General features: G+C 35.4%; 1 pseudogene; it reads left to right on the top strand.

Moving 5' to 3' along the window:
• Positions 1–223: 223 nt before the first annotated feature.
• The window catches only part of LOC120121892, a 33,681-nt pseudogene continuing 14,971 nt past the window's right edge, over positions 224–18,933 (top strand).

Genomic DNA, 18,933 nt, shown 5'->3' on the forward strand with positions numbered 1-18,933 from the left:
TACCAGCAGCGACAATTATTCATTATATTATAGAATTTTTGAACCATTACTTGCACCAAATCAACACGGTGCCCTGGAAGCTGAACTAACAGAGACAGTGTATTTACCAAATCCAAGCTACTTTTTTTGAAACTGAAACATCAATTTTCTGTAATGGCTACCCAGAGCCTAGAATCGTACCAATTATCTAATCCCATTTTCCCATTAGAAGCATGAGAAGACAATGACTTACCTTCACAAAGCCAGATCCCTGCTTTTATGCTTCATCACAATCTTCAAGCTTATTAGCTCCATCGCTTGCCAGTCAGCAACGTATAACAATCATTCTTGTCTAGGTCCAGGTAATGAAACGGCCACCGCCGGTTATAAATCTAACCTTACGGTTCTCCTGGATTCGGTGTCCTCTAAAGCTTCCGATAAGAGCTTCTACAATGACAGCTTGAACGGAATTTACAGTCTCTTCCTTTGCCGAGGTGATGTTTCTAGCGATGTTTGTCGGGTTTGCGTCTACAAAGCTACTCAAACACTTACACAGGTGTGCCCTTCTGATAAAAGTGCAATCATTTGGTACGATCAATGCTTGTTATAATATTCAGACGTCAACTTCTTTGGTCAGCCGCGGTTTTTTCCTAGGCTTTTAATTTGGAATACTCTGAACAGTACTTCACCTGAAGAGGGTTTTATTCTCTAGTTGCTCAGGCACCGTATGCAGAGAACATGTTCGGAACAAATGAAATGTTTGTCGGGAACGGACCGGGGCGTAGATATGGTCTGGTTCAGCGCAGCAGAGATCTTGATGTTAGCAGCTGTTCTTCTTGTTTGGGACAATTGTTGAACCGGACGGAGGAATGCTGCATAGGGAGAAGATGGTGGCGAATTTTATCTCCAAGTTGCTTTATAAGGTATGAAATGTACCCTTTCTACGATCAAACATCGTCAGACTCAACAGGATCACCACCTGTGGATGAAGGTAAGCAAAGCAGGCTTGTTTAGTTATTTTATCATCCTGTCTTTGAAATCTTTGGGGTGCTTATTGATTCCCCTGATAAATTGATCTCATTATTTTGTGTTATTAGCAATGAAGAATGATCTCGACAAAGGAAAGGTTACAGACTTTGTCGATGAAACTGTGACTTGTTAAAATAACACTACTATTTGGTGCAATGTAACAGAAGGAATAAGTAAGGGAGGGAAAAGCACTAGGAAGATCATAGTAATCGTTGTATCATCGATAGGAGGCGTTTTTGCATTGGTTCTGGTGGCGGATTTCTGCTATTATTCATCCTCAGTCATGAGGAGAAAACAAACAGGTGTTTTTAAAATTTAATTTTTTTCAGGCCATATGACAAATCTTATCATTTCTCTTTGGCGCAAAGTTTGTCATTATCACTCAATGCTCGGTTGAAGGAACAAGTGGACGAATTTTATTAAGTGGTTCTTGAGGCTCAAGGTCTGAACACTTGGTGGAGGAAGATACTCATTGTTGAAAACATTTTGATGTTTTGATATAACAAAATAAGTTAAATAAATTTTAAGATTTTACAAATGATTTTCTAAATATATTCTATACAATTATTCGAATATCAAAATATTACTCTAAGTCTTTCAAAGTTCAATTTTCAATCCTTATTAAAGTGTAAAATTGTGTTTTATACTTAAAATATTTTTGAAACAATTTTCATAAAGTATTTCGAACAAAAAACGAGCCAAAATTCAAATTTGTGAAGGGATGCACCGATGCACTCATTGATGCATCGAAGTACACCTAATTTCGAATGCATTTTATGTACCGATGCACAGCCATGCATCGATGCACTCAGGATTTTATTGAAACATCGAATGCATTTTATGCATTGATGCACAGACCATACATTGATGCACTCCAGGCTTGTTTAAAACATCGAATGTATTTTATGCATCGATGCACCCTTAGTGTACCGATACACTATGTCTTCCAACGGTCGAAATATTTGAATTTTACACTTGATGCATCGATGCACCTTGACTATGCATCGATGCACACACACTCCCAACTGATTTTATTAATTGTTTTCACACACTAACGACTCTATTAACTCCACTAATGATCCCCCAACGTTCAGAAATGATCCAATGAGTATTTAAACAAGCTTAGAAGCCATTGATCAATAACAAGAAACAACATTCATTAAGAATCAAGAGAGAATCAAAGAGAAAGCTTCAAACCTCAAGTTTGAGCATTTTCAAGCCTATTTCATTCAATATTCATTATTGCTTTCAAGAACACTTGTTGTGCTCAATTGTATTATTCTTGAGTATTCTTTCTTTGTTCTAGAATTGTGCAAACAATCTTTCCTTGTGAGGATTTTTCTTGTAAGTTTGCAAAATTTGTATTGTTCTCTTTGGGAGAGAGTGTTCTCAAGAATTTGGGGTATAATTCTAGAGGGATTTGTAAGGTTACTTTTTGTCCTCAAAAGAAAGACAAATTAGTGAATTTGTGAAAAATCCTTAGTGTTGATAGCTAAGGTAGTGGACGTAGACTTTCGTTGAGAAAGTTGAACTACTCTAAATCGATGTGCAAATATTTTCAATTTTCTGCAAAAGCTTCCACTGAAATTTTTATTGTCAATTCACCCATCTTGGCATATTCCATCGATCAATTAACTCAATAATTGGTATCAGAGCTTGACTCATTTGAAGGTTTAATCGCCTCTTGAGTAGATTTAGGAAGAGTTACATCGATAATCAAGTCATCAATGGCCTCCACTTCAAACTTCGACTCCGGTCTCGATTCAATATCCGTCAACAAGCCTCATTTCTTCAATGGAGCTAACTATGCTTATTAGAAGAATAGAATGATGTACTTCATTCAAGCTAGTGACATGGGAGCATGAAATGTAACACCCCCAACCCATACCCGACCCGGATATGAGTCAGAGATACTACATTGACTTTAAAACACAACTCTTAACAAATAATAGTAAAATATTTGTACTTATATTAAGAAAATACAATAATATACATACTGTAATATAAGTTTACCAAAATATTCAGAGCATACACAACTTAACTCTTTAATTACATGCCAACTGCCATTTACATAACAAAATGACCTACTGATTAAGTTGTTTCTGATCTGATGATTGCAGGAGTAATACTGTCAAGCTGCTTCACCTGTCTCGTCTATTTCCTCGGATCCTACGTGTGAAACACTCACACGCTAAGTCATCGACTTAGTGAGGCAATAATAATAAGGCAATTGTAATGAAAATGTCATGATCATATGAGATGAAATGCAAACATGTACTTAATCAATGTAGTATACATTATCAATACCCATACCTGTAAGCGTATGACTGTAACATTTATGAATCTGTATTAATAAGTTTATTGGCCCATGATAGCATATTGAGAACCTAAGGTATTTGAGTAATGTGAGGTTGTGCACTATGCTGTCACCACAGCTCGTATAAATGCACCGAAGTGCCCCGTAGAATTGCACCGAAGTGCCCGTAGAATTGCACCGTAGTGCCATATAATGATGTCCATAAGGACCACATAGAATTCCTTAAGAATCATATACATATACTATGGATCAAGTATGTGTCTTTCAAGACTTCACACAGGTTCCAAAGGATATACATATGTCCTAAAGAACCGCGTATACCCTCTACCCTTGGCATGCCAACTATACCTATAGTTCTCATCTACATAACATGGGCTTTTACATTTCAACTAGTCTATATCGCGTAGACATGTAAATTCTTACCTTTTCACATAGCTCATATCATATAATGCATTTTATATGAATTCATGTCATGTCTCATAATACCGACTATGCTCATGTACCAAGATATGAAATCTAGACTTATCATAAGTCTAGAATGGAGTATATTCCTATAATCATGCTATGCATATGCACTCACCTATACTTCTTTGCCTTTTCCTCGATCGATCCTACTGGTAGATTGTTCCCGAACTTGTGTAGGCTCGGTATCTACATAAACATAATTTTCAAGATGATCATCAGATGTCTATGTCTTGAATTTAAGCTTTAATAGCTTACTAATTTAAGGAATTTATAGCTTAGTCTTTCTTTCTTTTCTTTCTTTTTTTTTCTCATGGGGGAATCGGTTCCCCCCCTGGGGGTATCGATTCCCCACTAGCATTCTGGAATTCATATTCGTTGAGGGGGTATCGGTTCCCCCCCTGGGGGTATCGATTCCCCTCTAGCATTCTGGAAATCATATTCGTTGAGGGGGTATCAGTTCCCCTTGAATGGGTACCGATTCCCCTAGCCCGAAAATCCTAATTTGAGCTCGGAAATCATCCCATTTCAGCTCAAACATACATATTTCACTCTCTTTACTACTCTTAGCTTTCATACACTTACTTTAACTAATTATTATCCATTAAATACCTCTAAAACTTAGAAATCTAATTCTCCATGTAGAATTTAAGAATCCAACCCAAATTCCAATATGTTCTAATTTGAATTCTAACACCTCATACTTCTTAGTTAGCTTCTTGACAAGTCAAAAATCTTATTCAAACTTCAAAAACTCATTCCTATCAAAATTTCATCTAAAAATTCATTTTCCAAATCTATCTCTAAAACACTTATCTTGTTGTTTTTAATGTCATATAAGCTTTCCTTTAGCTTATATAACATCCAAACTTTCATTTCCAATCTTAAAAATCAAAGAAACTACCAAGGTTCAGATTCTTACCTTTACTTGCAAGCTCCACGTTGAGAGAAGGAAGAGAAGAAAATAAGGAATAAGGAAGAAGAAATGAGAGGGTTCTGGAACCTAATGTCACACGTGGGTTCTCATATAACCCCATAACATTTTATTTTAATTAAAAATTCCTTACAAATGACCATTTGGTCCTTACCTCCATCTCATATTTACTAACCATACATTTTAAACTATATAATTATTCTACTTTAATCACCAAATGTTGAAACTTTGCAAATTAATCACTCACCCGACATGGAGGATGTTACAAATCTCTCCCCCTTAAGAAAATTCGTCCTCGAATTTTTATTGCACGAACAAATGAGGGTATTGATGTCGCATATCTTCTTCACGCTCCCATGTTGCTTCTTCTACTTTGTGATTTCTCCACAACACTTTGACCAAAGGAATAATCTTGTTCCTCAATTGCTTAACTTCATGTGCTAAAATTTGAATCGATTCTTCCTCATAAGTCAAATCATGACGAACCTCAATCTCTTCTGGTGTCACGATATGAGAAGGGTCAGATCTATATCTTCGAAGCATTGAAACGTGAAAAACATCATGTATCTTTTCCATCTCAGGTGGTAAAGCTAGTTGATATGCTACAGGTCCTACTCTCTTTACAATCTCATATGGTCCAATAAACCGAGGACTCAATTTTCCTTTCCGACCAAATCTCAACACCTTCTTCCATGGAGACACTTTTAAAAACACTTTATCTCCAACTTGAAATTCAATTTCTTTCCTTTTAAGATCAGAATAGGATTTTTGCCGATCAGAGGCCACTTTGAGGTTATACTGAATTTCTCGAACTTTCTGTTCTACATCTTGAATTAAATCCGGACCAAGAACACTTTGGTCTTTGAGTTCATACCAATTTAATGGAGTACGACATTTTCTTCCATATAATGCTTCATAGGGGGCCATCTTTATACTAGACTGATAACTATTGTTGTAAGCGAACTCTGCCAGCGGTAAATACTTTTCCCATGATCCTTTAAATTCCATTACGCATGCTCTCAACATATCTTCCAATATCTGAATAGTTCTCTCTGATTGCCCATCAGTCTGAGGATGAAAAGCCGTACTAAAGTTTAAACGAGTCCCCAACGCTCCATGCAAAGATTTCCAGAATCTAGAAGTGAATCGAGGGTCTCGATCAGAGACTATGGAAACAGGTACTCCATGCAATCTAATAACTTCTCTAATATACAACTCTGCATACCTTTCCATAGAGAAATCCGTTCTAACCGGAAGAAAATGCGCAGACTTAGTTAATCGATCAACAATTACCCAGATTGATTCTCTTTTGTTCGGGGTCAAGGGTAACCCCGAAACAAAATCCATCGTAACATTTTCCCATTTCCATTGAGGAATGAAAAGCGGCTGCAATAATCCTGATGGAACTTGATGCTCGGCTTTGACTTGTTGACATATCAAACACTTAGACACAAATTATGTGATGCTTCGCTTCATTCCTGACCACCAAAATCGATCCTTCAAATCCATATACATCTTGGTTCCACCCGGGTGCATCGTTAACGGACTGCAATGAGCCTCTGTTAATATCTCCTTCTTTAAGTCGTCATTGTCGGGTATTACAATTCTTCCTTTACAATATAGATTTCCATCTGACTTAATCTCAAAGTCTTTAATCTCTTTGTTCTTTACTTGCTCAATTCTTTTCAAACACACTTTATCTTTACATTGAAATTCTCCTATTCGTTCCAACCATGCTGGTTTAAGGGTTAATTCTGCACAAAGACCACCGTCTCCCGTTAAAGATAATCTTGCATCCATAACTCGTAAAGCTGCAAACGTCTTTCTACTCAGAGCATCTGCTACCACATTAGCCTTTCCGGGATGATAGTCAATTATCACATCATAATCCTTTAAGAACTCTACCCATCTATGTTGCCTCAAATTCAATTCCTTTTGAGTCATCAGGTACTTCAGGCTCTTATGATCCGTATATAAGTAACAACGCTCCCCATAAAGATAATGACGCCAAATCCTGAGAGCGAATACTACAGCAGCCATTTCTAGATCATGAGTGGGGTAATTCCTTTCATGTGGTTTCAACTATCTCGATGCGTACGCTACCACTTTTCCTTCTTGCATTAATACACACCCCAACCCGTTATGGGATGCGTCACTATATACTACAAAATTCTTGCCAGATTCCGGTTGAACCAATATCGGAGTTTCCGTCAGAATTCTCTTTAAAGCTTCGAAACTTTCTTGACATTCAGAAGTCCAAACAAATGGTACATTCTTTCTCATTAGCTTTGTTAGAGGCAGCACAATCATCGAAAAATTCTTAACGAATCTTCGATAGTAACCGGCAAGTCCCAGAAAACTCCGAACTTCAGACACATTCTTAGGAACTTCCCAATCCATTATAGCTTTAACCTTTTGAGGGTCTACTCTAATCCCAACTGCCGAGATCACATGCCCCAAGAAAATTACTTCCTTTAACCAGAACTCACATTTGGACAATTTGGCATACAACTTTTTATCTCTTAAAATTTGCAAGGCGATCCTCAGATGTGTGCTATGCTCTTCATGGGATTTCGAGTACACCAGTATGTCATCAATAAAGACAACAACAAACTGGTCCAGATAGGGCTGAAAAATCCTATTCATGAGATCCATGAAAGCAGTAGGTGCATTCGTTACTCCGAATGGCATTACGATGAATTCATAATGACCATATCTCGTTCTGAAAGCCGTCTTCGGAATATCTTTCTCCTGGATCTTCAATTGATGATAACCTGAACGTAGATCAATCTTCGAAAATACCGAAGCTCCTTTTAGTTGATCAAACAAGTCATCAATGCGCGGAAGGGGATACTTGTTCTTGATGGTCACTTTATTGAGCTGTCGATAGTCAATGCAAAGGCGCATTGATCCATCCTTCTTTTTAACAAATAACACCGGAGCTCCCCAAGGCGATACACTTGGTTGGATAAATCCCTTCTCTAGCAATTCTTGTAATTGATTCTTTAACTCTTGCAATTCTTTTGGAGCCATTCGATAAGGTGCCATGGCAATCGGAGCTGTTCCCGTCATTATTTCAATTTGGAATTCTACCTCTCTATCCGGAGGTAATCCTGGCAATTCAGCAGGAAAAACATCAGGGAACTCTCGAACTATTGGAATTTCCTCTAACCTTTTCTCTTGAGCTCTTGAATCAATCACATTTGCAAGAAAACCCTGACATCCTTGTAGCAATAATTTCTTGGCAGACATCACTGATATTACATTTGCTAAAGGATTAAACTTTTCACTGCTCACACTTATCTCTGTTCCTTCTGGACTTTTCAGAGTTACCTTTTTCAATCTACAGTCGACATTCCCATAATACTGAAACAACCAATCCATTCCCAGAATCACTTCAAACTCGTCAAAGGGTAATTCCATCAGATTAGCAGGGAATTCAATTCCCTGAACCTTTATGGGACACCCCTTACAGACTTTATTCACCCGGGCACTATGGCCTAACGGAGTTGTTACTATAAATCTCATTACTCATAGCTTCTAAGGGAATCCCCAACTCCTTTACTAACTTACTTGTAATATAAGAATAATTAGAACCCGGATCAATCAGTACCAATACTAATTTATCATACAACTGAAAAGTACCTGCTATAATATCAGGGTCATCCCGGTCTTCACTGGTCTTTAGGTTGTATACTCGAGCAGTGGATCGAACTTCAGGTTGAGCAGAGAATTCAGACGGATTCCTTCCTCTGCCTCTTCCTCGTCCTCTTTGTGAGAAAGAACCAGCTCTTCCAGATGGTGCCGGCTCACCAACAATCAAGGGACAATCCCGGACAAAATGTCCGGTATCTCCGCATCGAAAACAAGTCCCAGCAGCCATACGACTAGCCCCATAATGGTTTTTCCCACAGTGCTCACACTGTTTCCCTTGACCCGGAGTAGATCTCCCAGCACCGGATTCCACTGACTGCGTCTGTCTAGTTCTTGCCTGACTTGCTCCCCTAGCAGACGATGCAACTGATTCTGATCTAGTTTGTGATCGAAATCCCGAGTCTCTTCCCCTTTTTGTTGGTGTTGAACCAGAATAAGTAGTCGTCCTCTTTGATGTCTGAACTCTTGAGTCCCCAAATCTTTCATTCTGAGCCCTTTCAAGAGCTTTTGTACGATTGATCACCTCCTGGAACGAGGACAAGTTTAATACTATCAACATTTCTTTAAGTCTAGGGCGCAAGCCCTCCACGAACCACTCGCAAGCATCTTTTTCAGTAGGCACAAGCTCAGCTGCAAACCTGCTCAGCTTATTAAACTCACATTCGTACTCATACACAGAGCGGCTCATCTGCTTCAAATTCATAAATTCCTGCTTCATTTGACGGATAAACTGATCTCCAATATACTTGTTTTTAAATTCTTTTAAAAACAAAGACCAAGTCAACTGGTCGGTTGACATTCTCATGGTGACGTTCGTCCACCATATCCTCGCCTGACCCCTCAATAAAGATACAGCTCCATCTAATTTCTCCACTTCGGAACAGTGGAGACCATCTAACATGATTTTCAAATCATTCAACCACAGATCCGCTGACACTAGACCTTCCTCAGCTTCTCCCTTAAATTCGGGAGCTCCTAAACTTCTCAACTCTTTTGCTACATTAATTCTTTGAGTTAGTGGAGCAGAAGGTTGAAGACGGGTCAGAATAGCGTCTAACGTTCTGAAGAACGTATCTTGATCTTGCACAGGCACTCCTTGAGATGCCTGTTCTTCACCTTGCCTGGCCAGGGCAGGTGAATTACTGCTTTCAGCATGCCTATCTTCTCCCGCTTCACTTCGGGAGCTATTATGTCCGGACATCTAATAAGAATAAACACATTGTTCTATTAGCAAAACAGCATACTCATACTATACCAGATCAGAAGTTCTCACTATTTGTTGGCATGTATTCCATTTAAAGACTCTATAGACTCTGGTTTATGCCTAGAATCGGCTAAACCATGGCTCTGATACCATTTAATGTAACACCCCCAACCCATACCCGACCCGGATATGAGTCAGAGATACTACATTGACTTTAAAACACAACTCTTAACAAATAATAGTAAAATATTTGTACTTATATTAAGAAAATACAATAATACATACTGTAATATAAGTTTACCAAAATATTCAGAGCATACACAACTTAACTCTTAATTACATGCCAACTGCCATTTACATAACAAAATGACCTACTGATTAAGTGCTTCTGATCTGATGATTGCAGGAGTAATACTGTCAAGCTGCTTCACCTGTCTCGTCTATTTCCTCGGATCCTACGTGTGAAACACTCACACGCTAAGTCATCGACTTAGTGAGGCATAATAATAAGGCAATTGTAATGAAAATGTCATGATCATATGAGATGAAATGCAAACATGTACTTAATCAATGTAGTATACATTATCAATACCCATACCTGTAAGCGTATGACTGTAATATTTATGAATCTGTATTAATAAGTTTATTGGCCCATGATAGCATATTGAGAACCTAAGGTATTTGAGTAATGTGAGGTTGTGCACTATGCTGTCACCACAGCTCGTATAAATGCACCGAAGTGCCCCGTAGAATTGCACCGAAGTGCCCGTAGAATTGCACCGTAGTGCCATATAATGATGTCCATAAGGACCACATAGAATTCCTTAAATCATATACATATACTATGGATCAAGTATGTGTCTTTCAAGACTTCACACAGGTTCCAAAGGATATACATATGTCCTAAAGACCGCGTATACCCTCTACCCTTGGCATGCCAACTATACCTATTTCTCATCTACATAACATGGGCTTTACATTTCAACTAGTCTATATCGCGTAGACATGTAAATTCTTACCTTTTCACATAGCTCATATCTATAAGCATTTTATGAATTCATGTCATGTCTCATAACCGACTATGCTCATGTACCAAGATATGAAATCTAGACTTATCATAAGTCTAGAATGGAGTATATTCCTATAATCATGCTATGCATATGCACTCTATACTTCTTTGCCTTTTCCTCGATCGATCCTACTGGTAGATTGTTCCCGAACTTGTGTAGGCTCGGTATCTACATAAACATAATTTTCAAGATGTCATCAGATGTCTATGTCTTGAATTTAAGCTTTAATAGCTTACTAATTTAAGGAATTTATAGCTTAGTCTTTCTTTCTTTTCTTACTTTTTTTTTTCTCATGGGGGAATCGGTTCCCCCCCTGGGGGTATCGATTCCCCACTAGCATTATGGAATTCATATTCGTTGAGGGGGTATCGGTTCCCCCCTGGGGGTATCGATTCCCCTCTAGCATTCTGGAAATCATATTCGTTGAGGGGGTATCAGTTCCCCTTGAATGGGTACCGATTCCCCTAGCCCGAAATCCTAATTTGAGCTCGGAAATCATCCCTTTCAGCTCAAACATACATATTCACTCTCTTTACTACTCTTAGCTTTCATACACTTACTTTAACTAATTATTATCCATTAATACCTCTAAAACTTAGAAATCAATTCTCCATGTAGAATTTAAGAATCCAACCCAAATTCCAATATGTTCTAATTGAATTCTAACACCTCATACTTCTTAGTTAGCTTCTTGACAAGTCAAAAATCTTATTCAAACTTCAAAACTCATTCCTATCAAAATTTCATCTAAAAATTCATTTTCCAAATCTATCTCTAAAACACTTATCTTGTTGTTTTAATGTCATATAAGCTTTCCTTTAGCTTATATAACATCCAAACTTTCATTTCCAATCTTAAAAATCAAAGAAACTACCAAGGTTCAGATTCTTACCTTTACTTGCAAGCTCCACGTGAGAGAAGGAAGAGAAAAAATAAGAAGAAGGAAGAAGAAATGGGAGGGTTCTGGAACCTAATGTCACACGTGGGTTCTCATATAACCCCATAACATTTTATTTTAATTAAAAATTCCTTACAAATGACCATTTGGTCCTTACCTCCATCTCATATTTACTAACCATACATTTTAAACTATATAATTATTCTACTTTAATCACCAAATGTTGAAACTTTGCAAATTAATCACTCACCCGACATGGAGGATGTTACATGAAATGTCATAGAAGACGGATACATCAAACCTTTCACTCATCCAAGATCGTGGAGTGAAGGAGAGACGAGATTGTTCCAGCTCAACTCCAAAGTCATCCATATTATTTTTTGTGCTCTTGGACCAGATGAATATGGAAGAGTTTTATCTTGTACAACTGCCAAAGAAATATGAGATAAACTTCAAGTTATACATGAAGGTACCGACGAGGTAAAAGAATCTAAAATTAGTCTTCTAACTCATAGCTATGAAAATTTTCAGGATGAAACCGGATGAAGATATCAAATCTATGACGGATAGATTTTCCACGATTGTCAATGGTCTCAAATCATATGGAGAGATCATTCCAAACGAAAAGCTTGTAAGGAAGTTAGTTTAATCTCTTCCAAAATCATGGCAATCAAAGAAGATGGCAATCATCGAAGCAAAGAACATAAAGTCCTTAACCCTTGAAGAACTAATCGGTTCCCCCCTCACTCATGACATGATGCTTTAAGATGAGGTAAACCTCGAGAAGATTAACAAGACACCAAAGAAGAAAGAACTGATCATTTGCTATGAATGCAAAAAGCCGAGGCATGTCAAATATTATAACATCCTCAATACCGTGTTAGTGACCAAATTGTAATATTTCAGGATTTGGTGATTAAAATAGAATAGTTGAAAAGTTCAATGATTTATTTAGAAATATTACCTTAAAGATGCTAGTAATTATAAAAGGTATTAAAGGGAAAAAGGGTTATTTGACCAATAAATGAATTAAAAATATGGTAAGGATATATACACGTGGGAAGGAAAGATTTCTCAAGAACTTTCTTCTTCTTTCTTCTTCTTTTTCTTCATACGTAAAAGAGAACCAAACAAAGGTAAGCTTTCTGATCTGTTGATTATTTGTTAATTTAAAGTTTGGGTTTTGACCGTTAGATGATAACTAAGCTTAAGGAAAGCTTAAGTTATCTTAAAATCAAAAGATAAAAGTGTAACACCCCCAACCCGTATCCGACCCGGATCCGAGTCCGAAGTGTCACATTGACTTTTCAAAAACCTTTACTTGTATAAAATAGTGAGTAATTAAAATTTATTATTACATATAACTTATTCAAAACCTTTATCGAACTATTCAGAGCTTATACAATATATTATTTTGAATACATGCCAACTAGAACTTTATGTATTGAAATACATATTATTCACTTTTCTTCTGATCTGACCTTTGGTAAGGAGAACTGATCTGTCTTACTCCACATTGCTCTTTACTCTTCTCACTTCGGTAACCTACGTGTGAAATAATCACACGCTAAGTCGATGACTTAGTGAGGCAATAACATAAAATATAACTATAGCTTGTAATCATGCATGAACAATTACTACTATCACTCATACCCTTATTCATGTAACAAATCCCTATAACACATATGCAATATATATCATTACATATAAAAACATATACACGCATATATTCATCACTCATCATTTCCATCATTAGCCTTATTTCATTATCAATATTATTATCGTTTATATCACTTAATACATATCCTCTTATACCTAACATTTTAACCAACATTTGCCTCATTTAATCATACAATCCACATATTATCATATAAATCATATAATACCATTTGTATCACAAAAGCATACAAATCTCATGTAATATATTTGTTGTTTTTCTTATTAGCCCATGTACACATGTGAGAACTATAGATATTTGAGTCTATAGAGGTTGTGCACTAATGTTGTCACCACAGCTCGTATAAATGCACCGAGGTGACACGTAGAATTGCACAGTAGTGCCGCGTAGAAATGCACCGAAGTACCATATAAGGTTGTCCCTAAGGACCACATATCATTCCTTAAGAATCATATACATATGCCAAGGATCAAGTATGTGTCTCAAAGGACCTCACACATGTTCCAAAGAATACTTATATGTCCCGAAGGACCGCGTAGACCCTCGACTCTTGGCATGCCAACTATACCCTAGCTCTCATGATACATAACATGGGCATCATCATTTATGTCATTTCACATTTTCACATAAACACGTAGTTCACTTTCACATAGCACGTAGATTATGTCACATAAGTTGAATTACATATACATATAAAACGTAAATCACTTTTCATACTATTTCACATTTCTTGTCACATTGCTTATATCTTATTTTTATGTCTTATCCTATATATATATATATATATATAGATATTCACATGTTCATATAATCCATCATTTCATCATCTAAATGTGTATTCATATAATTCATCTTATCCTATATATATATATATATATATCAATCCTCAGCTTTACTCAAATATACAAATTCTTATTTCCTTTACTATATCACCTTACTATGGTCCAAATATACAACTGTATCCATATCCATTTTATATTTGGTTGTTTTATCCTGACAACATCTCAAAATATTAAATTCTATACCTTTTCCATCACATAATCTGGTTAGTCAACGCTAACTCTATCCATCCAAAATGCAAACCCTTATTCTATCCACATTCTTACTTATACACGGTACTATTCCTTTATTTCAAACTCATCAACTCTGGCTGTATATATCTTATACGCTTGTCACTGATTCACTTATTCTCGAATTCTCCACAAATTCTAATCACATCTTTAGATCTTCTAACGTCCTTATGGTGACACTTGCTCACCATATTCTATCTTATTCACTTTATAACAAAACTGCTCCATATCACTTTTTCGATTCGAAACAATGAAAACCTTTTATCACTATTCAAATATGATTTCAATTTCTGAAATCAACCTTTAATCTTATAAGACACTTTCTGAGGTTTCTGCTCTTCATCCTGCCTGGCTAGGGCAAGTGAATTGCTATCACCATCAGATTTGTCAGCTATCGATTCACTTCGACAATTTCTATAATCAATTTCTACTATATTATACAAATCTTGTTCTATTGGCAAGAAAACATACTCCTTACCCTATCAGATCAGAAATCTTCACTCTGTGTTGGCATGTACACATTTTATGACACTTTGGACTTTAGTTTATGCTGAGAATCGACTAAACCGTAGCTCTGATATCATTAAATGTATCACCCCCAACCCGTATCCGACCCGGATCTGAGTCTGAAGTGTCACATTGACTTTTCAAAAACCTTTACTTATATAAACTAGTGAGTAATTAAAATTTATTATTACATATAAGTTATTCAAAACCTTTATCGAACTATTTAGAGCTTATACAATATATTATTTTGAATACATGCCAACTAGAACTTTATGTATTGAAATACATATTATTCACTTTTCTTCTGATCTGACCTTTGGTAAGGAGAACTGATCTGTCTTACTCCACATTGCTCTTTACTCTTCTCACTTCGGTAACCTACGTGTGAAATAATCACACGCTAAGTCGATGACTTAGTGAGGCAATAACATAAAATATAACTATAGCTTGTAATCATTCATGAACAATTACTACTATCACTCATACCCTTATTCATGTAACAAATCCCTATAACACATATGCAATATATATCATTACATATAAAAACATATACACGCATATATTCATCACTCATCATTTCCATCATTAGCCTTATTTCATTATCAATATTATTATCGTTTATATCACTTAATACATATCCTCTTATACCTAACATTTTAACCAACATTTGCCTCATTTAATCATACAATCCACATATTATCATATAAATCATATAATACCATTTGTATCACAAAAGCATACAAATCTCATGTAATATATTTGTTGTTTTTCTTATTAGCCCATGTACACATGTGAGAACTATAGATATATGAGTTTATAGAGGTTGTGCACTAATGTTGTCACCACAGCTCGTATAAATGCACCGAGGTGACACGTAGAATTGCACAGTAGTGCCGCGTAGAAATGCACCGAAGTACCATATAAGGTTGTCCCCTAAGGACCACATATCATTCCTTAAGAATCATATACATATGCCAAGGATCAAGTATGTGTCTCAAAGGACCTCACACATGTTCCAAAGAATACTTATATGTCCCGAAGGACCGCGTAGACCCTCGACTCTTGGCATGCCAACTATACCCTAGCTCTTATGACACATAACATGGGCATCATCATTTATGTCATTTCACATTTTTCACATAAACACGTAGTTCACTTTCACATAGCACGTAGATTATGTTACATAAGTTGAACGTAGATTATGTCACATAAGTTGAATTACATATACGTATAAACACGTAAATCACTTTTCATACTATTTCACATTTCTTGTCACATTGCTTATATCTTATTTTTATGTCTTATCCTATATATATATAGATATTCACATGTTCATATAATCCATCATTTCATCATCGAAATGTGTATTCATATAATTCATCTTCCTATATATATATAATATATATATATATATATATATATATATATATATATAATATATATATATATCATTTTTCCTATACTTGTATTCACATCATTTATATTCTCCTTCTCATAATCCTATGTCCTGATTAATAGCTTATATCTATATGTATAAAATAACTTATCTCATATCATATAGCTTATACCTCATTCTATGATATTCACCTAGATCATATCACATCTGTCACACTCATAAACATATGTCACTTCTATTATTTCATTTATATACTAATCTAATCTATTTACCTAATTCAATTCAATAGTACCTATAACTTTCTAATACTACGTAAATTTCTATCATACAACCCATATATAATTTATTTAAGCATATGTATCTTTCCCATCTAACTCATCTATATGTTCCTATTATCACTTATGTTCAAGTCTCATATCATATAATATTATCTATCTTGTCTCAATTCTCATTCAATGATATAATTTTATTTACTATTTCACATAAATGTTCATACACTATTCACTTACCCAACTCACATTCTTATTTTTATAACCTTACCCTTGAGTACTTCATTCCCATCAGTTCTTCTAAAGCTTTTTACCATATTCCCATATTATTACCTAATTTATCCCATATCATGTATTCGCGTAATCTTATATTCCATTTCTATATATCTCAAAGATCTTATCACATAACTTCTCTTTTATATTTAATTTCTTATCATATCATCATAACATAGCATATATCAACCATGAAATACATACAAAACATGTCAATGCATACCATAACATAAACTCAGACCCTCATAACAAACACATGTTCTGTTCATACTTCATGCACAATACTATAGAAATTAGACTTGTCACAAGTCTTATTTCCCATTAACAAACATCATATAAAAAATAACACTTTGGCCTCACTAAGTTCCAATTCATTTTTCTAATTTCCTCTCTTGCGATCGAATTATAACTTGATAATCGCTCCGGGACTTGTTCGTGCTCGATATCTATATAATCATACATTGATACATATTAGTATCCAATTGATATACACTAATCTATCATTTCTTAGACCAAAAGACAGGTATAATTCTATTTCCCTTGAAGTGCATCGATGCATTCTACAGTGTATCGATGCATCCCTTAACATGTGCATCGATGCACTCCTTATGCATCGATGCATTAATTGCATTCGATGTTTCCATTTTTAAGGGTGCATCGATGCACCTCCTGTGCATCGATACACACTGAACAATTTCTGGAAATTTACCCTTGATGCATCGGTGCACATTCATATCCCATAATTCATTTTTAAACCCGAAATCTACTCAAATCAACTCAAATGCTTCATCTTTCAACCCCTTTCATGTTCTCAACTCATATACACATGCTTAAACCAATTTATATCCATATAAACCATCTGTAGCTTCAAAATTCTTTTTCTCATATGTAACTCAAGAATTAAACCAACTTTGCAATATGTTTTAATTTCAATTCTATGGCTTCTAACTTCTTAATTAGACCATTGACAAGTCAAATTTAACTTCCAACTCTAGTTATGAACTTTATTTCAAGATTTCACCCAAGAACCTCAAATCTTTAATCCCTCTGAACTCCATCATACTTTGATTTTAAGATAACTTAAGCTTTCCTTAAGCTTAGTTATCATCTAATAATCAAAACACAACGTTAAAATCAACAATTAATTCATAAACAAAGAAACTCACCTTTGAGCTTGGAGATACGGGAGGAGGAAGAAGAAGGAAGAAAACTCTGGATAATTCTCTCTTTTCCCACGTGGTTCCTTTATAAAAGGAATAAAAAATCTTATTTATCAATTGACCATTTTACCCTTTAATTCATTCAATAATTACTAAATAACCTTCATCATATTTCCAATAAATCATTGAACTATTCAATTATCCTACTTTAATCACCAATGTCTAAACTTTACAATTTGGTTACTAACCCGGTATTGAGGATGTTACAAAAAGAGTTAGGGAAGATTAAAGATTTTGAGTTCTTGAATGAAATTTTGATATAGAGTTGATAATTAGAATTGGAAGTTGGATTTGACTTGTCATCAATCTAGTTAAGACATATGAAGTGTTAGAAGTGGAATTAAATCATGTTGTAAAGTTGGTATAATTCTTGAATCTCATAAGAAGGATAGGATTTTGGGGTTTAAGATGAAATAAATGAGTATATATTAGTTTAAATATGTGTATAAGAGTTAAGAATATAAAAATGGATGAAATATGAAGAGTTGAGAGAATAAAGAAGGGATTTTCGTGCTCAAAGTATCATTTCTGGGTTGTGTGCATCGATGTTCTTGAATGAAATTTTGATATAGAGTTGATAATTAGAATTGGAAGTTGGATTTGACTTGTCATCAATCTAGTTAAGACATATGAAATGTTAGAAGTGGAATTAAATCATGTTGTAAAGTTGGTATAATTCTTGAATCTCATAAGAAGGATAGGATTTTGGGTTTAAGATGAATAAATGAGATAGATTAGTTTAAATATGTGTATAAGAGTTAAAAATAGAAAAATGGATGAAATATAAAGAGTTGAGAGAATAAAGAAGGGATTTTCGTGCTTAAAGTATCATTTATGGGTTGTGTGCATCGATGCATCTTCAATGTGCACCTATGCATGGATAGTGCATCGATGCACCTGTCAAGGGATGCATCGATACATGGTGTAGTGCATCGATGCATGCCTCCATTAAAAGATGAAAATAACTTTCTTC

The sequence above is a fragment of the Hibiscus syriacus genome, unplaced genomic scaffold (genome assembly GCF_006381635.1).
Source record: "Hibiscus syriacus cultivar Baekdansim isolate YM2019G1 unplaced genomic scaffold, ASM638163v2 tig00110383_pilon, whole genome shotgun sequence".
Lineage (NCBI taxonomy): Eukaryota > Viridiplantae > Streptophyta > Magnoliopsida > Malvales > Malvaceae > Hibiscus > Hibiscus syriacus.